Here is a 17,249-nt window from a genome sequence, read left to right on the forward strand (position 1 = left end):
GATAATAAACAAGTCCCTGACAAGTATCTTGATGTCTTATGTACATATATCATACATTAAGTGCAAAAATGCAAGGAGGAGGGGGGCCTACACGTAACTGTGTTTAATATGTTACTTCCCACATTCTACATTTTCCCACGTTTTACACCATTTTTTAAAATGGTCTTGGAAAGTGGGGTTATATCACTCAGGGAGCATGAGGATAAAATTAGAATAATTACAGCACGCACAGAGGCATTAAAACAATTATTCTTCCTGCACTCTATACATGAACGGAAAGATGAGAAGCCCTAATAACTGGTACAAAGGGATGTACCCTCTGCTATGCACTTCACAATGGATTGCAGGGTATAGATTTAGATCAATGCACAGATCCTCACAACCATCAGCTATGCATGCATGAATGGCCACTGAAAAATAAAATTGTTAACACTATGTTCTGTCACAGCCAATTCTGTAGTTAAAACCATACACTGATTAGGGAAAAAATACATTTTAAAACTGACTCTGGAGAGATGAGGGGCGTTCAGTTGCAGGTAACTTTGCCCACTACTTGAATTTGTTTGAACTATTTAATGGTGGAGTTAAAATATCAGTTAAATGACAATATCTAGTGAAGTTAAGTGATACACCATTGATATATTTGACAAATCTAACAGATTAATAATAAATCATGTCAATCATTTTATTTCAATCAACATATTATGCAACAGCTGCATCTTCCTTGATGTGGTCTTTTTTAAGCAAGTCCATAAATTAAGTTGTCATCGGCAGTTTGGAACTGTCCACAACCGAACATGGATGAAGTCTCAATGAATTATAAGTTGATCTTTCCAAAGCCTTCCTCTTCGTGTGCACAAGTAGTGACTGAAAACCAAATAGAGGATGTCAAACATTTCCAAGTATTTCAGCAAGAAATAGGTTTCAGAAAATTAAACTCAGTCCTATCATTGATCATCAAATTTATTGCAGAATCCTTTTGGCTCTACTACAAAAATCATCATGCTACTTCTCACTAAAATAATTATTAATTTTATTACTCCTTACCTTTTGTACAGTTATAACCCTCATATCTGATCTCTTACACAAATATTTTATGATAAAGTCATCATTGACATCACCATAATGTGAGGCACCTCACAGTGTAATGGTCTTCTCTATTAAATCATTCAATATATGCGCTGTTTTTCATCACCTGAAATATTTGAGCGAGTCAATTAGCCACCCTTATAATCTAACAACAAATACGTCTAGTTCATCACCATAGCAAAATACAAAACACACCTTTCCATCTTTCACATTAATTCCCTGACCAATGCAACATTTTCTCATTGATCTGCTCTATGGTGGTAACCTTCAAGTTTGGCTACAATGAATGACTATCAGGATGGCAGGCACCAGTGCAAGCACCCTTACATAAGCCCTTGTGTGTTTTACATGGCAGCTTCTTTGTGTGCTAATGCAATGTGACACCTGAAACATGAAAATTTTGTAGTTAACAATAAACAATATAGTCAGTGGCTCCACCAAGACAATGACAGAGGGGCAGAAAAAAAACCAGTAACTATCAAACAGAAATTCTCTGAGAAAATTACTTTCACATTGGTGAACATTTAAGAGGTTCATTGCCAGTAGGAAAGCAACATTGTGTGTTGCAAATGCTCTTATGTTAAAGTTTCAGCAATTTCTCAAAGTTTTAAAATTATTTGGACACAAACTGTTTATACACTGAAGTGAGAGAAGCCATAAGATACCTCATAATATCGTGTAGGACCTTTTGCCCATCAGAGTGCAGCAACTTTGTGAGGCATAGATTAAACAAGCCTTTGGTAGTCTCCTGCATAAATATTGAACCATGACACCTCTATAAATGGGTGTAATTGCAAAAATGTTGCCAGTGCAGCATTTTGTGTATCTGGAAATAGAAACTGAAGATTAACTATTTGCTGTACACAATGAACAGTTGCAAGTTTATTAGCAATTAATTTGAGTAATACATAAACACTAAATGGAGCTAAGAAATTTGATGCATTGCCTGTGACATAAGTGATGAAGTTCACAAACAAGCCAAGTGCAAATAAAGCCCATTCAACTAGCATAAGAAGTCTAATAGCTGTTAGCAGTTAGAATTTGCACTCAATTTACTGCAGTGTTGACAAACAGCTGGATTTCAAAACTGTCACGAGTCTACACACCTTTACATTTTGTCACAGGCAAACTAGAAGATCCATAATCTACAATAAAATGTTAAGTTTCTCACATAATAAGAAAAGAGACGCTTTTAAAACTAATTTTATGAAGCTGACAAAATTAAATTCACAGATAACCTAAAAATGAATTTTAACATATACAATTTATTGTTAAAAAGGTTGTTATATTATTATAGTCAACAAGACGAGCTGTACCAGGCATGGTTTGTCTCCCAGGTCACCACCCAACGGGTTCCTGAAAGCCTATGGAATATGCCGTGCCTCTGCACACTCCCAGAAAATGGGGGACAGAGATGCTGTATGATGCTGTGGCAAGGAATTGACTGCACAAAGTAGCTCCAGTGCCACAATGGTAACTTAGTTCAGCCTAAGCTGTTCCTCAGCACCAAGCATCAACTGAAAAAGGTAATGGAAAATTTAAACTTTACTCACCTGAGTGGGCTCCAATAACCTTGTCATGTCTCAATTTTTTTGAGGTCACAATTAATTTACTTATAACCCAGATCATCTTGCCACTTCTTGGAAGCTTTTTCCTTGACTTGTACCATTTCAAAAACATCTTGGGAGTGTAGCAGATAAGACAGAATGCTGGTATAGGGAAACCAGATTGGCAAACAAGTATCTCATCATTATAAGCAGGGATGATTCTTCTTCACCCACCTGCAATATTCCAAGATGAGCTGTTACAGCTCTCACCTTTCAAGCAGAGTGCTTAACATCAATTATTAGAAACTGTACACAAATTCTCTACAACTATGCTTAGTAACGGCTTTCAAGCTTGAATCTAGGTAAGTTGGTTTATTTGTTGGAGGGAACCAAACAGCAAGGTAATTGGTCCCATGATCTAGGATGGCAGAAATCAAGGGAGGAACAACACAAACAGCACAGTCCAGTCAAGGGGAAGGGATAACTTGCAAACAAGGAGGAAAAATGGATATCAGGGCAACAGAGTGGAAAGAACAGGACGAGGGTGGGTGGAAACTGGGAGAATAGCGGTGGTCCAGAAACACTATACATGGTGGGGCACACCCCGCCACCACCAGCCCGTCCTGACACCCACACCATAAAACACCAGTATCACAATACAATGGGGACAACACCAGGGGGAGAAGACATGAGAAAAGGGGAAACAAAACAGCACAACCGACCACACAAAACGTAGGGGAAAGAAAGAGAATTTGGCCAGTATGTAGGCAAGGTGAAGGCCTCCTTAACTGACACCTACACTGAGGGAGTAATTCCAAAGGAAAATTCAAGGTCTTCCATCAGAGTACAAACCACTTTTGCAAAGCAAAGCGACAACAGAATGATCAGAGGGTTGTCTGCTAACACCCAAGACAAGGAAGGGGGGGCGGAATATTTAGTGTGAAGGGGCAGTCCAGCAAAATATGGATAACCGTGAGCAGAGGACAGAACACCTCAAGTGGGAGTCTCGATGGTGCGAAGTTTATTAGACGGGGGTAGCCTCCCAAGAGTCAGACCGCCATTGAGAAAAACTGGAGTTTATGTCAAGACATAAATCCACCACTGCAGAGGGTCACAAAGATCGGGATAGGTGTTCACGTCCAACTGACCCCCCACCTAGATGGACACAAATCCACTGAACAAGCAGCACCACCAACATCAGCAAGGTGGTCTTTGATGCCAGAGACCAAGGGGAGGCGGGACGACCACTCATTGAATCCACACGTAACAAAACACAGGTGAGTGAGGACTATAATAAAACAAGAGGGGCCCAATCGATGGCCATCAACTTCACAGTAAACACCCCACAAGTGGCGCACAAAGGGATGGTGTTCAGTGCCAGCAAATGACGTAAAGTCATATCCCACATGATAGCAGATTTAAAGCCATCGGAGTAAAAAACAATGGAATCCTGAAACTCCCGTAAGAGCATTCAGAACAAACAACAAAACCCCTATGGACGAATAGTAGCTTTTGGCCCTCAGAAAAGATCCTCCGAATTAACGGCCAATGAACTAACAAAGTGGGAGATGTCGGGAGAGACCATTGGAAAGAAGACAAGGAGAGAAGATATGTCATGGCAGAGAGAAGCAAGGCAAAACCCAATCTGTAAAACAACCTGAAGATGGGCAGCAAGGGGAGGGAGGAGGGCAATGGCTCGAAGCCACAAAATACAACAGAATAGGGAGGATGAGCAGGGCTAGAGCAGATATTGATAGCAAAGGAAACCAGGAGCAGGGACTAACAAATCCAAAGAGGAGGTATCCCAGCATCAACCGAAAGACTATCTAGAGGGCTAGTGTGAAAGGCACTGGTGGCTGAACGGATACCAAAATGGTGAACTGTGTCCAAGAGGGGCAGCAGATTCATGAACTTGACAATCATAGTTCAGACAGGGCAGGACTAATGTCTGGTAAAAGCAGAACGATCCACACCCCAAGAGGTGTGGACAAGAAAGTGAAGAACACCATAGTTAATAGCAACAGCCAACCTTTTCATGACGTATGGGACAACCAAGAAAACTTGTTGTCAAAAACGTGACCGAAAGAACGATAGTGGGGGACTACAGTCAGGTGTTGGGCACTTTGACAGAGCTCTGGATCAGGGCGGACCATAGTATGGCAACAAATGTACCAACCTAGACTTAAGGGGAGAGTGTCCATCACCCCCCCCCCCCCAACTTCCTGGATTCTCTGAGCTTATGTGTAGTAATTAATAATATTAGCTGTCAATTTTAACAAAAATGTGATCATCATCCCTTTACGGAAGTTAATAAATTATAGTTTCCTCGTAATAATGGCCACGATGCAACATAAAACGACAGGACAATTACTCAACTTACTTGAACCAGGCCTATTGGCATCTCTCACCACGTGACTCGTACCAGCTTTATAGCTAAAAAGTGAAGTAACGTGAAACGCTTTCGCTTCGCTTCACTTCACTTCACCACGAAGCCTCAATGATCTCTTCTCTGGATAAAACCCCATGGAACTATGGCGATGGGCGCTAACCATTCGACGAGACTTGAAACGAAAGAAAACAAATTATTTTCATGCGAGAGCATTTAAATAATCAGCTCTATGTATAAAATGTGTCTCAGACCGCCCTAGACAATATCCTCACACACGTGGTCAGTGGTCTAACCATGTACAAAGCTAAATCATCATAGACTGAACGTTTAGCAATTGAAAAATAAGCTACCAATTTACAAAAAACTTTAACCTGCAACTGCTGAAAACATATATTCGAAACTACATCGTGAACATGCACTTTCTACCAAACTCACCATCTCGGCACCGCGAACAAACTGAATAACTGATTTAGACTAATCGATGGTGGAAACTGGAAATCAGTGTTGCCAACAGTATATTTCCAACTAGATTCATAGTAAAATAGACTAAAAAATGCCTTAAAATAACTAGATTCTAAATTTTTCTTCAAGAGCACAGAAATGACAATGAAACGCCACTAACTCGAGATATAGACTACATAAATAACTTTTTTTTTCTAAACTTATCTAAAACTGGATGAGAATGTAGTCTTAAACCATTAACGCCATCATCCTCATGGGAAAGAGAAGCTGCAGTAGAAGTTGATGGTCTCAATGTATATGCTTCAGTAGTCGCAATTGTTCTAAGAACTCACTCAGGAAATATGTAATTATGGCAGCACCGATTCTGTCTGCTAAGACATGCACGAATCCCTCATATGGCATTTACCATATCTGTACACATTCGATTCCTTATCTTCGTTTTGACGAGATTCAACGATCTGAATATTCTTTCTACCTCACTGCTGGACCAAAGAAGTACGAGTCTAGATAATGCAGGTTCTTTAAAAGGATTTTCACCGCTGGCGTCATGGTAAATGAATACCTCACGACACAAATCGATAGAATTGTTAACGTTACCGGTATCCCATTGTACGACGGTCATTTTTTGCCACTGTAATTCAATTATTGTAATTGTATCATCATCCAAGTGAGAGATTTCTAATAGGGGAATTAAGGGTTCTTTTACCACTACAAGCGCCTTTGAAACAGCAAATAGAGATAATTTCCTCAATACTTGAATCTTTGTACCAATTGTTTGACAAGTGAAGAAACTAAATTTACACATCTTTCAATAATAATTTTTTCTTCGCCTTTGGTCGTTTTGTTTCTAATTTCTGAATTTTTTTTTCAAACAAGTATCCAATATACAGCTTTGAATCTAGGTGGTTTTGGAATTCATTGTCAAGACATTTTCTCTGAACTGGATGGGTGGGAATGGCAACTTGCTTAAGAAGAGATTGAATAAGGATTATCAGGTCATTTAATAACTTGCATGGGTGCACACCATTTGACTCAAATTCCTCACTGATTCTCCGAAGACTTGAAAAGATTGGTTTCAAAAATAGCAAATATAAAAAATTAAGTTTGTCACTAAACATCGAATAGAGCAGTCCAGCTATGTAGCATTTTTCGCTTTGCCTAATAATTTCAAAATGATTTTTTAACTCGAGCCATTCATCAATTAGTCTACATACCACAGGTTCAATAGAAAACAGTTTCATGTCACAAGCACGGGAGATTTTAAGTGGCTCCTCCCCATCATTTAAGACTGACAAAATCTGGCGGTAAAAGAGCTATCGTGAAGAAGATCGCGAAAACCAGTTGTAAGTTTCCCTAATCAAAAAGTCCAAATTTCTTGGCAGACATTCTGCAATTTCTGCAGAGGTTGCCAACTGAATGCAATGACAGACACACGTTATAAGTACCAAATGCAGAATCTCCCTTTTAAGTATTTCACACATTCTGTTATTAATACCGACCATCACAGCTGCATTATATTTTCCTGTTCTCTGCAATTTCTTTCAATCTAAATTAACTTCTTTCAACACCTTTTTAATAGCTGATACAATAGACTCAGCACTGCATTTTCCAAGTTCTACTACTGTGAGAAATGCCGAAGCAATCTTATGAGATGTTTTAATATGATAAATTATAGCAATTGCTAGGAGTTTAGTGACATTAATATCAGTTAATTCATCAGTTAAAATACTGTACATGCCATCATCAACATCACTTCTCAGATAGTTCGCAAAATAGGGCCCAAGGACATCCTTGATAATAGCACTACATATTGTATGATGTAACTTAATCTGGCTTGCAACAAGACTGTCTTTGAACCTGTTTTTACACATTTCTCCTAAGTGATCACATGACATTATAGCACAATGTGCAGACACATAGACAGTGAGTGACCCTACAGCTTCGTAACGTCGTACGGAATCATGAACTGGTTTAAAATTAATTTTTGCCTGTCTTTGGGAGGAAAAGGAAGAAACTTCAGATTTATGTTTTCTTGTTTCTGCATGTTTTTCTATGTTCCCTAACACAGCTCTTTCAGTAAAGACACACGCTTTACAGAATGACTTTGTGTTATCTCCTACAGCTTGTGATAACCATTGAACAAATTTCGGATTATTTTAACCATTTTTCCCTTAACTTTTGGATGTATTGAGTTTTAATTTTACTCATTTTAACAGAACTATAATCAGTCACAATGACAAGATGAACAAGCATTAAGCACAGCCACTTCTGACACAAACTCTACAATAACTGAATAATAACAAACAGTTTGCATTTCATGCAGCTTCTCAGTCCTCGACAATGGGAATATATTACAGAAATACAATTTACAGCTTCAGGTCGCAAAATGGAAGGTTCACACAATGGATGCTCTAGACCAGGTGGTAACTCTGATGAGGAATCCACCATTACATCATGTAATGCAATGGGACATAGGATTCTGGGGAGTCCCAACATTTGCAATGAAGAAGAGATGGAATATATTGAAAAGCCTTTCAAGTTTCAGTTCATGAAGTACTACTACTTTGGAACATTTAATGTAAATTCTCTTCTAAAAATTGGGAAACAAAAGCAATTAGAATTATTTCTGCACAAGAACGGTATACAAATTGTAGCAGTCCAGGAAAAACGATTCTTAGATGAGAATGTAGTTGATACACAGGATTATAGAATTTATAAAGGGAAACCAGCAATGAGAATAATGGAAAACATTCCAATGTTTGGAACAACATTTTATGTAAACAAAAAAAAATCGTAAACAGTGTAACAGAATATAGATCGAATTCAGAAAGAATATCCATATTACCTATAAAGTGCAAGAATAAATGTTAACCCTCATAAACTGGCATGCACATATAAATGTAGACAACAGAAGAAATCTAGAGAAAGTACATCAATCCTGGGATCTTTTAGAATCTGAAATTTGTATCAAACCTAAAAAGAATGTTAAAATACTACTTGGTGACTGCAATGCGCAAATTGGCAGGGAAAAGAAATTTAGGACTATTATAGGTGAATATCCAGCACACTCAAGAACAAACAGAAATGGTGAAAGACTGGTCAATGTGTGTAAAATGTTCCAGTTAAAACTCATGACCACACATTTCCGCAAATTACCAAGAAAGTCAAAACTTGGAGACATCGAAATCCAAACCTATGAGAATTTCAACTAAATCACACAGACATACCTAAAAGGCATAACATGGAAAATTATGAATGTTACAATAGTCAGAGATGGGGAATTCGACTAAGACGATTTCTCTCTAAGATTAAAATAAAATTACTCCCATCTAAAACAAAAAAGGTGACCAAGAAAGTGATCAGATACAACACCACTACAGCTAATATTACAAAAGAAAATATAGGAAATTTTAGACAAGAAATGGAGACAAGTAAAGAAGGCGATTGGCGTGAACTCCACATGCAAATAACTCAAGCAGCAGAAAAAAACTCTAGGATTGGCTGAGAATAAAGAGAAGACATGGTGGAATGAGGAGTGTGAAGAAGCAGTAATACCAAGAGCTCAAAAATAGAGAAAATGGAGATGTTCGAAAAAAGAGGAAGACCTTGAACAATTCGGACAACAAAGAAAAGAAACATCAAAAATAATCCAGAAAATCAAAAGAAACTTTGAAAATTCTCAGCTTACTGAAACAGAAAAAAATTACACCAAACATAATACTAGAAAATTTACCAAACTTTTAAACACATACTTACAGGATACCAGGCACCAAGTATTTCTTTGATATATGAAAATGGCAAAATGGGATTAAATAACAAAGAAAATTGTGAAATTTTAGCAAAATTATTTGAAAAGCTGTTAAACTGTCCAGTTTCAACAGATTAGAATTTCCAGTGACACCTCAAAATCTAGAGGAAGATTTCCCATCAACAAAGTTAGAAATTCATGAAGCCATCAAAACACTCAAAGACAATAAAGAAAGTGGTGAAGACTCCATTACTGCAGAATTATTGAAGTGGTCAGAACCACAAATCATAAAGGATCTACAATAGCTTCTTGATAACATTTGGAAAACTGAAAAGATTCCAGTCGAATGGAATACAGCATTAATCCACCCGCTACATAAAATGGGAGACAAACAAAATGTCAGTAATTACAGAGCAGTGTCACTTCTGCCAGTGGCATATAAAATATTATCAAAAATTCTGCTGAACAGAGTGGTAGATACTTTAGACAAACGACAGGGAGAATATCAGGGTGGTTTTCGAAAGTGAAGATCGTGTATAGAACAAATTTTTAACTTAAAGTCAATAATCCGCCATAGAATGTTAACCAGCAAACCAATAATAGTATCATTTATTGATTTCAAGAAAGCATTCGATTATATAAACAGAGAAAGAATAGATAAGGTCATTAGAGACTTTGGTGTTAAATCAAAATTAGCAAAGATAATTTGTGAAACACTAACAAGTACAATATCTAAAGTCAAATTTATGGGAGAAGTATCTCAGGCATTTTAAATAGAAACTAGTGTTAGACAAGGTGATGGTTTATCACCTTTAGTGTTTGATTATGTTCTAGAAAAAATTGTAAGGATCTGCAATTCGGAGCTTAAAAAATCACAAAATCGAACCAATAACTCTGGGAAGGAAAACAAATGGAATCAAGGTTAACTGCTTGGCTTTTACAGTTGATTTTGCAATACTTTCAGTTGTTCAGATAAACCTTCTGGAAAAAATAGCAAACAGAACTGGGCTCAAAATTTGAGGTGAAAAAACAAAATTCATAACAAATATAAAAAATGCGCCAAAATTCATAGAAACACAAAAATGGTTCAAATGGCTCTGAGCACTATGGGACTCAACTGCTGAGGTCATTAGTCCCCTAGAACTTAGAAGTAGTTAAACCTAACTAACCTAAGGACATCGCACACATCCATGCCCGAGGCAGGATTCGAACCTGCGACCGTAGCAGTTGCGCGGTTCCGGACTGCGCGCCTAGAACCGCTAGACCACCGCGACCGGCTAGAAACACAAATAGGTAAAGTAGAGCGAATCAATTAATTTAAATATCTTGGAGAGACTATACAACGAATGGACTAGAAAAATATGCAATACATGTAAGAATGAACAAAATGGAAAGAGCATATGGTTTGACGAAAAGTATTTACAACAAGAAGTGTATATCTAGAAAAACAATATTAAAACGCTACACCACAGTAGTATGACCAGAATGTTTATATGGATCTAAATGCCTAACGATGAAAAATAGGAAACAATAACACAGAAAGAAGAGGATTTGAAGTTTTTATAATGATCCTAGGTAGTTAATACGATTGTAAAAAAAATCGAAATATTGTACTTCGCTTAGAATATTACACAGGAAGAATAGAACGAAATCACTACATTACCGAAGTTAGTCAAACTACCATTTCAATTTTTTATGCATTTAAAATAAGTTTGCAAAATAAACTATGAGAGTTCCATACTTAAGTACTTCTTGCACTCGTTATTAGCATTGTTGAGTACCAGTAGCAATTAAGCTTAGGTTCGTTCGAAGAGCTGCTAGGAAGCTACTTGAAGAACCAGCAAACAGGCGCTACTGGGCATGCGTGTCATGGTTGACGTCAAGAGCCAATGCTTGGTGTCGGGGCTCTTCAAACGCATTTTACTGATCGACTGTTACCGAGCAGCGAACAGCTGAATTTCTATAGGTGATTTTACAAGAATAAATAAAAATAATACACAAGAACAAATAAAATGCTTACCTTACAATTATCGAATATCCACAAACAGTGAACTAATGCGATCGGCTACTGAAAGACAATCGAAAAAACTTAACTATGCACATGCGCAAAACTGGCAGCTTGACAGCGCCAGAAAATTTTCCTCAGGTTGCATCTGGCTACTTGATGCTACTTGCTAGACGCTCTTCAAACAGCTGGTGCCTCACTTCAAGTAGCCAGATTTGGGACCAGATGAGCTTTGAACGTGACTCCCGCTCTGCGCATGTGTGGTAGCCTGAAAGCTACCTTTCGAACAAAAGTTTTATGTTTCTTAACAAATCTACATAGACCGAACCAATGACAGAACACCGCCAACCTAGTGCGGCGCTTAGCGTGCTGTTTTTTAAGTTCTCCCTCGTTCTTACCGTCATATGTACATGATTTGTGAAGGATCGGAGAGATTAGAATATGATCCACTTCGCTTAGAATATTACACAGGAAGAATAGAACGAAATCACTACATTTTATATTATTTCGCTTCATTCTCAAAACATTTTCATTAATTTTATAACCATAACCAACAGTAAATTGCTTTTAACAGGGAATTCTGCCACCATGGAATATATTCGTTACTGATGTGGTCAAAAGTGAAATTGATGAGAAATTGGAGGAAGAATAATTCCTAGTATCCACTAAAAATGAGTATGATTTTAAGCAATGGGTAGTCTTCAACAAAAGGTACATTCAGTATCAAATCAGCTGATTCTGCACCAAGACAAAAAATACTGGTCGTACACTTTTCTTGATCCCTCTTTCATCGCTGCATGTAGGCTGATTTCATGCCATTCAGGAATGTTTACACTTGTTGCCAATGTTAGCTAAAAAACGGTATTGTCTGCAGTAAAAAGTAGCCGTAGTGACTATGTTGATCTGTGTGCACTGATGTGCGCAGTGGTTGATATTATCTACAAAAATGAGCGACTTGCCACTGCGACATATTAATCTATTACAGTTCGTTTCTTTTACACGCTGCAAGGTGTGGGAAAAGAAGGAGAAGCAGCCATGTGCTATGAGCTGATCACAAGCTTCCGTTCCTTACATCCTCCACTCAGGGGCCAAGTAAAAGTGTGTTTTAAGTAATGCAAAAGCAGCTTCTGTTGTTAGCACAATATTAGCTGTGAACACATACGTGAGCTTGATGTACAAAAAGTAACCAAAAAATTAACTGTTCTTTGAAGCTGACAGTCCCTCTACATGCAATTAAGACATGATATAGAGGGAAATGTGATTTCCTCCCCGAAATGCCACGGGAAGTAAGTTTAACACTAAATCAGAACCACAGTTTAGGAAGTGCTGCATTCTTAAGCTTCGAAAACCATCAAGTGATTGACAAGTTGATTAGTCAAAAAAGGCTATAATGATTGTTATCATTTGCTCTGCAGTGTTTTTTAAAGAAAGACTGTGATACAGTGGATTTTAACAGTGAGGGAAAAGGACTGTTGTTGCAACATGTATATGACTCTATGGTAATGCTAAAATAGAATGTGTGTGTTCCCAAAATGCTCAACAGTTAGGAAGTTACTATCCATTCACAGATTTCCACAACTGAGTAAGTTATCACCTTTCAGCCTAATGCAGACCTCAGGCTACACTATAGACAAGCCTGTCACCACAGTCAAAGGTGGTCTTTTTCTCCTTTTCTTTTTTTTTTCCTTGATGGGGCATGAGGGAGGGGGCTTCCAATACCATACTCCACCCCAAATTATAAGACTGGACTGTTATAGACGCAAGTCACTAATTATCACAGCTTATCTAGTACAGTTAAATGTGGAATAAAAATCTGAAGTAAATCACAAAATTTTAGAGTAGCTAGTTTCAAATAATACGGCCTTGCCGCAGTGGTAACACTGGTTCCCGCCAGATGGCCGAAGTTAAGCACTGTCGTGCTGGGCTAGCACTTGGAAAGGTCACCATCTGGTCTGTCAAGCACTGTTGGTAAGTGGAGTGCACTCAGTCCTTGTGAGGCAAACTGAGGAGCTACTTATTCTCGTGGTCCTTATGTAAAATGTACATTCATGGCAATAGAATTGTTCTTCAGTCAGTTCCAAATGACAGCGCTCGAAATTTTTTCGATAATGTTCCACAATAAGAACATTGTCTTCCCTCCAGGGATTCTTGTACAAGTTCACAAAGTATCTCCATAATAATTGTGTGTTGATTGATCCTAATGGTAACACAGCTATTAGTAGCAGCCCACCTCTAAACTGCTTCATTGTATTCGTTTAATCTGACTTGGTGGGAATCCCATACACTTGAGCAGTACTCATCAATGGGTGACACTAGTGTTCTAAACAGGTGGGCTCCTCTCAACCTCTGGTCTAAGCGACATCCCCTCATTCCCAATCCTTCCAAATCCGTCCATCTTCCCAGAGGAAGGGACCAATAGTCCTGAAAGCTAGACACAGTTTTTTACTCAACTGCTATTTTTCTCAGATACGTCTTACACTGCATTTTATAATTTTACAAAGTGCACCATCAGCTGATCGTATAATGATAAGGTTACAAATGTGATTATTGTGAACATTAGTACGTCCATCTTGGAGTCAAAACATTATAATTAATTATAGAAGTAGAGGCTAATAAGATACACTTTCACTCTGTATGTTTTTTAATATCTTGGGATTTCCAGTTTCACACCTGATGTCTACCAGCAAGTTGTTAAAGATTTTTGTATCAGAATGTAAAATTCTATTCTGCATCCTAGGAAAGGACACATACTCTACAAGCAAAATATTTTCATTTCCAGTAGTTTGCGAACTGTTCATTTTACTGATAATCTTGAAGTCATACTTATTATTTACAGCAAATACCATTAGGGAGTAAATACAAGGGTTGTCCAGAAAGTAAGTTCCGATCGGTCGCGAAATGTAAACCACATTGAAAACCAGAAACGTTTTATTTGCAACAGTTAGGTGCACCTTCCACCTACTTCTCTACATAGTCGCCACTCCAACTTTGAGTTTTTTCATAGTGTTGTATCAACTTTCCAATTTCCTCGTCATAGAAAGCAGCCACCTGTGCTTTTGGCCAGTTACCTGCACTGGTCTGCAGTTTGTTGTCTGTGGAAAAATTGTGTCTTCAGAGCCAGTGGTTCTTGTCAGCAGAGATGAGACTCAGGGGGAGCCAATTACGTACTGTATTGTGGGAGATCAAACCCGAGAATTGGCATGAAGAAGGAACTGATCGACATTTGTGTTATGTGGGCTGCATGACACAGGCGAAATCTCTAACCAGGCCCTCATACTCGGCGGGAGACGCTATTCCCTACGCAACTTTACGTGCTCACTGTTCACTCAAAACTGAAAAGAGCGACGTGACACGATCCACAGGCATACTAGAGACACTCCCCAACACATCTGTGCAAAGCTTTACCGGATTTTTCCAGTGGTTTCCATTTCGCAACTGATCGGAACTTACTTTCCGCACAACCCACGTATATTAACTTGTAAGTATAAGAATCCGAAGGAGCCTGAAGAAGCTTCTGTAAGATGTTCAGCTATCAGTTGTACACAATAATCTTACTCAAATGAATAAAAAGTTCTTGGATAACTTGTCGTGACATAGTTGAATAAAGATAACCGTCATCATGGGCTAAGTCTGACTGTCATGAAACTTGCGAGGCTCACATTTTTATGCCCAGTGGGTGGTATCTGACTGGCTACATCACTTCATGATGACATGGAGATGGCTTTTGCTATGGTCTGTACATCAAAGACAAGGATATCGTCAGGGGTGCCCGAGGGAGGTGTGACTGGACCGCTATTATTTTCTATGTACAAGCTGAATTTACCCGATTATAAGACGAGGTTTTTTTTTTTTCAAATTCGTCATTCGAAAAAATTCAGGATTGCCTTATATTCACAGATTGAACTATTGCTGCTGGGTCAACATTTCTAAGTTATTTAATATACTATGTAGGGGTAGCCTTACATTTATTGGGGTCGTCTTACATTTAGAGATGAAGTTTTGGTCCTTGGGATCACGTTTATATTTATTTTGAAGAGTTTGGATGGGCAGGGCTCGGCAAAAGCTTTATTCGCGTTCCAACAACTTCGAGATTTCCCAATACGCCAAAGCGCTCGATACAGTATCGACTTGGCGCGAGCAGTCACGTGGCATTGACTCCCGGGCCGCGGAGCTGTTATGAGATACGGGAGGAACTACATATCAGCCACCACAGCAGTCTATTATCTGATTAAAATTTGACAATTTTGTGAAAAACAGGAGAAAATAGCATTAAATTGTATCGTGTTCCAACCCTTTGTTGCATCTGAAAAGGTTTGCGTTACACGTTCTCAAACCTGTACCGATATGGTGTACAATCATTAATGCCAATTTTTAAGTAAATGTTGTCCTCGAAAAAACATTAGTTGATACAGAACCCAGACCAATATTTTATTCGGATATGAGAAACTGTAATGAATTACTAAGTGGATTGCAAATGAGAAATTCAGTCACTGTTTGCATATTGGAGTACCAGGTTACTAGGTTTAGTACATGGTGACATTCTGTTGAAACGAAAAGCAAATTAATCGAAATTGAAATGTCTAACAAAGGAAATAATTTATATTAAACAGACTGTAATTGTTACAGTGAGAATAAATGCCAGCGGCAACACTGTCGTCGGTCTATGTTAGACTGTGCCGTAGTGGAGATAGTACCAACAGACTCAATAGATCGCGGGACGAGTGAAAGTTCGAGAATGGGACTGAATCGTACGGTATTTGCTGTCTTTTATTTACAAATTATTTTGTGTTGTTACATACGAGCTGTACACTAGGAGATATTGCAGTTTGTTTTTCACAGCAGCTTAGGCTCAGCACCACGAAAGGATTGGAAGGGGAAAAGAGACATCTGCTTGGCTGAGAGCTATGACGATTCTTGGGTGGAGCGCTGAGCGAGCGGCAAATTTCGTCGTAATGCCAGCCATGGGAATCTGTGCCAACTAGTTAGTTAGTTGGTTGCACGTTCCATTGATCAATCGCATGGTACGGTAGCCGTTATGATGCGGAACATGTCAAGTACACAAGAAATGCACATATGAAACAAAAAATTTTAAATATATATATATATACCACTCACCACTTATTACAATACAGAGTTAAAAATAAATATTTCTATTATTTACCCCATTCCCTTAAATGGCACAAAATGCATACTCTGTATTTATAGATTTATTTGTTCCTATTCAAGAATTCATCTGTGGTATAGAAGGAGTTCTCATGGAGATATGATTCCAATTTAATTTTGAAGCTATTACTGCTGTCTGTCAGACATTTTATTTCATTTGGTAATTTGTCTAAAATTCTAGGGCTTCCTTTTTTCTGGTATTATAATCATGAATGTCACTGTTGTTTTTAAACTGGTCCATGTTGTTGAGAACAAATTTCATTAGTGAGTAAATGTACTGTGAGGCTGCTGTAAGAAATCCCAACCTTTTTAAAAGATGCCTACAAGATGTGCGACTATGAACCCCACACATTATTCTAACCACTTTCTTTTGAGCAGTGAATACTTTTTGTCTAAATGTTGAGGTACCCCGTTAGCTTACTAATTTCTATATCCTCAAAATTGGCAATTATTCTGATTGCAAAAGTTGATGAACATAGTCGCTTTAGAAGATCCAAAATACGCATTTTCTAATAAAGATTCTCATCTATATGTACACCCAAAAACTTAGTATGCTCTACCCTGTCTACTGACTTCTGTTGATGTGTTATATTTATTGAAGGAACTGTGCTTTTGCAGCAGAAATTTGGATGTACTGTGTTTTTTTTTTTTTTCCAAAGCTTAGAGCAAACCCGTTTGCAGAAAACCAATTAATAACTTTTCCAAAGACCTTATTTGTATCATTTTCTATTCGAGTTTCTTTTACTGGATTAATAATGATGCTTGTATCATCAACAAACAGTGTCAGTTTAGCTTCCTGTTTCAGACAGGGATGGAGGTCGTTCACATATATCAAGAACAGAAAGG

At 38.1% G+C, this 17,249-nt stretch overlaps 1 protein-coding gene and 1 long non-coding RNA gene across 5 annotated transcripts in view; both read right to left on the reverse strand.

The window, feature by feature from the left end:
* LOC126235953 (esterase E4-like) overlaps positions 1-17,249 on the reverse strand; it is a 294,714-nt gene that overhangs the window by 183,680 nt on the left and 93,785 nt on the right. The gene's annotated exons all lie outside the window — the stretch shown is intronic.
* Positions 652-5,914, reverse strand: LOC126235955 (uncharacterized). 4 transcript variants are annotated; one of them, XR_007544851.1, is made up of 7 exons: positions 5,894-5,914; positions 5,017-5,197; positions 2,643-2,870; positions 1,755-1,915; positions 1,285-1,473; positions 1,048-1,195; positions 652-867 (listed from the first exon to the last, which is right to left on the reverse strand). It is a non-coding gene; the product is annotated as an uncharacterized LOC126235955 (long non-coding RNA). The 4 variants fall into 4 exon arrangements; XR_007544849.1 differs by lacking the exon at positions 5,894-5,914 and adding an exon at positions 5,397-5,881; XR_007544850.1 differs by lacking the exon at positions 5,894-5,914 and adding an exon at positions 5,820-5,839.

The sequence above is a fragment of the Schistocerca nitens genome, chromosome 2 (assembly GCF_023898315.1).
Source record: "Schistocerca nitens isolate TAMUIC-IGC-003100 chromosome 2, iqSchNite1.1, whole genome shotgun sequence".
In the NCBI taxonomy this organism is placed as follows: Eukaryota; Metazoa; Arthropoda; class Insecta; order Orthoptera; family Acrididae; genus Schistocerca; species Schistocerca nitens.